Source organism: Pholis gunnellus (genome assembly GCF_910591455.1).
Source record: "Pholis gunnellus genome assembly, chromosome: 3".
In the NCBI taxonomy this organism is placed as follows: Eukaryota; Metazoa; Chordata; class Actinopteri; order Perciformes; family Pholidae; genus Pholis; species Pholis gunnellus.
The window spans coordinates 4,487,781-4,492,223 of NC_136529.1; positions in this window are offsets into that span (position 1 = coordinate 4,487,781).

The window sequence follows — 4,443 nt, forward strand, 5'->3', positions numbered from 1 at the left end:
CGGCTTCAACCGCACAGGTTCCCACGCCACACCACGGGCGGCCTGCTTCGGCCACTCTGAACTGGAGTGAACTTATAATTCCAGGCCGCTGCTCTAGATTTAGGCACTAGCTGTCAGAGGGAAGGGATTATGGCAGCACCTACGGCTCCAGTTGCATAATACTGTGCTGTTGTTCTTAGAATGCCAAGGCCAGCTCAGAAATTACAATTTTCATCACTCTTGTATTTTTTTTCTTGGTTACAGTATGCTTTGTTTTGAGCAAAATGGACATTGTTTACTGAGATAGCACACCAGTATATGTTCAGGTCCATTCCAAAGTTAAAGCTGCACCCATTAATAATTTTATATTATTAATGGATTAATTTACTTTATGAAAATGAAGGTATTGCTTGTAGTGATGAACCCACAGATAATTATCACCCAACGCTGCATTTCTCCTCACCTCGACATCGTCTTTCAGGTCTTTGTTTTGGCTTTACTGTTTTGGTTGAGTCTCACCGCTCTCATCGACCCAAGGTTTTCCCGCCATTTCGGCAGATGTTGTCAATGTAAAAAAGAAGTCAGCTTGTGAGCCTAGTGAAACATTTAGCAGCTAAAGAGATTTTTTTTCTCAGATGTTGGTGGAGTCCAAATCCGAGCTAAAAGAGGGGGAATATTGGACCAACAGTTGCTGGGTGGAGGGAAACATAACTCCAAATGGTGAGACAAAATGCTTATGTTGTTTTGCCTCCCCTTAATGTGTGAATCAGCTATTTTTTCAAGGATTCAAGAATCATTGTCATTATGCAACACAGGGGTGCACAACGGAATTCAGCTGTGGCAAATTTGTAACACAACAAACACATGACAGACAAAACAAAACTGTAGTACATTTCTGTAGTGCATTTTTTTAATTTGCATCGTAAGGAATGTAAACAGTAGCAACAAAAAACAATTCTCCGGGCAGATAATATTGCCAACATCTTCCCATTCAAAGTTCAACATGAGGTAAAAACATTGTCCATCAACTTTGACTGTTTGTGAGCACCAAGCATCATCTTTTTTTGCCAACATGTCCGCCGTAATAGCTTTATAAGGTGAAACAAAAGATCAATTGCTTTAGGTAATATGAAAAGGAAATTGTAGGAAAAAATGACGCTTCAACAGAAGTATTTAAGTTCAAACCAAAAGTCCAGTGCAACACAGAGGAGATGATGTAACTCAGTATGACAGTTCTGGCTGTGATTGACAGGCGTGGAAGCCGGAAAATATAGATCTCTTCGGGGGAGGAAAATCTTCAGCCAGCTGTTCAAATATTGGAACAATGCGGACAGTCGGGCTGTTTTATGTAGACTTAAAGATAAGAGCAAGACCGCAACTTCTGTCTCAACACCGGTTTGGATGTGTATACCCCTCTTGAAGCTGCTTCTTGGAGAAAGGAGCTCAAGAAACAACAGCATCCCTGCTGCTCCTCCTGCGTCTGCTTCACTCTTTGTAACTGGCTATAGGAGCCGCTGAAGGACGTCTCAGACTGTTGGAGGTCCATACTTTAAGGAATGTGGAGGCACATTTTGATCCTTTGTCCTGCTCATCTGTGGTTATAGATAGATGGGTGTCAATAAATGACTGCGTCTTGAAAAAGAAACCTTGTATTTTAGGTTTTCTTTGTTTACCTCATTACATTGCGACCCTGCTTTGTTTTGTCAATTGTGACATTGACCTTTTCCTATTTTTTTTATTTAATCCTGGGTGAACACAGTGTGGTTGCAACACTCAAGCTGCTGCGCCTTTCGTCTGCTCCACTGCAGCAAGCTGTGTGTGCGTGTGTGTATGGTATATATATATATACCATACATATGTCAGAGATGGAGACAGAGAGAGAGAGAGTGTGTGTAGCAAATGTACACTGTGATTGATAATGTACCTCATTATTTGTGCCATTTCATCTGATGCTTCCAGGGAAAGCTTCAAGCTGGGATTGTCTGTCCGCTTGGAATACCTGCTAATGACTGTGCACAGTCTAAACCCCCCCCCCCCCCCCCAGCCACACAACAGAGCGCCTGCGAGCGCAACCCCTGGCTTTGGTGGCGGCACATTAACATGCACAGATGCATTTAGGCAGGCGGGCATCACTCCCAACACAAGCACATTCACTTCCCTTTAAAAACACTGCGATTTTCTCCGAATGATTCCAATAAGAGAAGTGTAAGCATTAGTATTTCCTTCATCCCGACTGCTTCTATCCAGTAAGGATCGATATGTTTTATATATTCACGACAGAGTGCTGCAGGGATGATGAGTAAGCATCGCGCTGGTTCCCTCGACCAACAGCCAATAGGATTTTGCCGTTGGAATTTGGATTATTGCGCTGTGGCAATCGAACCTTCCTGATACTTACACATTTTGTTCAGCAAGATGATCTTCACAAATGTACACAACTATTATGATTTTTGAAGCATAAATGTAATGAGCATTTAAGTAAAAAGCTAATATTAGGCTAAAAACCAGAGTGTTTCAGATAGAGGTACATCAAGTTATGTTCACACAGGCAATATGAGACAAATAAGTTGTTTTTTTACATTACAGTTTTAAACATGTTCTAGTAAAAGCCTTACATACAAGTATGAACCTAAAAAAATGCCACTATACAGTAAGGACAGCCAATGGGGCAATTTTGATGATTTAGACAAATTGATATGACATCGTAAGCAACCACTTTAAGGGCGCTTTGGAAAGAGATTTATGAGTTCAGACGCTTTAAGCCTTACAAAACGAGCAGTCACAGGCAATAATTAGGTTCTTTTATATTTCATATGTATGCACACTTTCAGTGTGGGCGTAATTAGTCATCAACATCCATATAGTATCACAATATTTGCCGGCATGCTCCCACATGATGTGTTAAGTTATAGTCCTATGTTGTAACATGTAACAGAATACTCCCCCCCACAAAGAGCTTATCGAGACAAAACCCTATTAAGTGGAGGTCCCATTTTGTGAGTGTGACACAAAAACATTTGAGAACCTCAATACAACACTAAGTTAATACGATGTCACACAGATGGACATAGCCAGTGAACACATTTGTCGGAGTGCTTTTGTCGGGCGGACATTGTAACTCAGCCGCAGGACTTGGAAAAAAAAAGAAGCAAAAAAAAATAAAAAGCTTTTTGTACAATAATGTAGTACAAGTCCATCTGTGCCGGCCCAGAGTCAGCTGGGGTTCAAGCAGAAGGCCAGGAAATGGCCGAGGAAGTGAGGTCAGAGTGGCAGCGTGGCTCTGGAAGGGGTCTGAATGACAGGAAGGGAGAGGACACGGAGATAAGGCAAACAGGAAGACACTGCTTTGAAAAACTCCCTGCCTCAACTCTGACTCGCATGGGGAGGCTTGGGGGGGAGAGAGAGAGTCGAGGGTCTCTGAATGACATTCTCCAAAGGAATCAGACCGTTCATACATTATTAAGCAGTCCTCTGGTTTCTAATAACAGGACTATATTTGCCGGCGGTCTCTCACAGCGCTGGGCTACTTGCACTACTTGCGGACACTCGCAGTATACTGAAGAGATGTAGCTGCAAAAATACAAATCCACTTCGGAGACATAAGTGTGTTAGTTTTGCAACTTTTCAGTATTCTAAATGTCCCCGCTTCTTTCTCCTCGACTTTGATTCTTTGGTACTGTCCCGTCTGCCGGCATTGTGACGGGAAAATGTTTTAGAAATTCCCTCAGGTGAGTGTGCTGCGTGAGCTCAGCTAGAAACCACAAAGCATTATACGCAGCACAGCAAGCGTCTGACTTTTAATAAATACGTTTGTTTGGACGGAGAGCCGCGCGGTGGGAATTGAAATGCAGAAAACGCCGGAGCTGACGGGCGAACTTGAAGGGGTGTAGGCGTCACTCCTCTTTTGGATCAGTTTGAACTTCACAGCTCTACTCTCCTCCTCCCTCATGTCCGTAATTAACACCAATGAGCAGGACACTGCCCATCGTTTGTTTCATCCGTTGCTGTCAGATATAAAAATGTCTTTGTTGTTCATATTAGCTCCCACATGACCAGAGAATGAGAGGAATGAGCCCAGAAGCCCTGGATCAGTCGAGCGCTGCTTTTGATGGGCAGTGGCAGAAGAAATGGAAGCCAGACCTCGGTGATGACGCCGGCGAATGCCAAAAACTTCTCATGAGGGGTTTTCAGTGCTCTGCTGTTGCCAGGTGCTGTGTTTCTAGACATGCAAGAGAAAACGGAAGTAATTATGAAGTGTTACCTCTCCACGTCTTTATCCATGAACATAGGTGTTACTCCAGTGTGTGTAAACAGGATACGCATGCCTACGCATGCATCCATCTGAGTACTCAACCCAATGTATCACCAAACATCACATTCCAATGTTTTATTTGACACACTGGTGTCTGTAGTGAAGAGGCCAGTGTGACCAGTAGCTTATAGTGGCTAATGTTAGATAGCCAC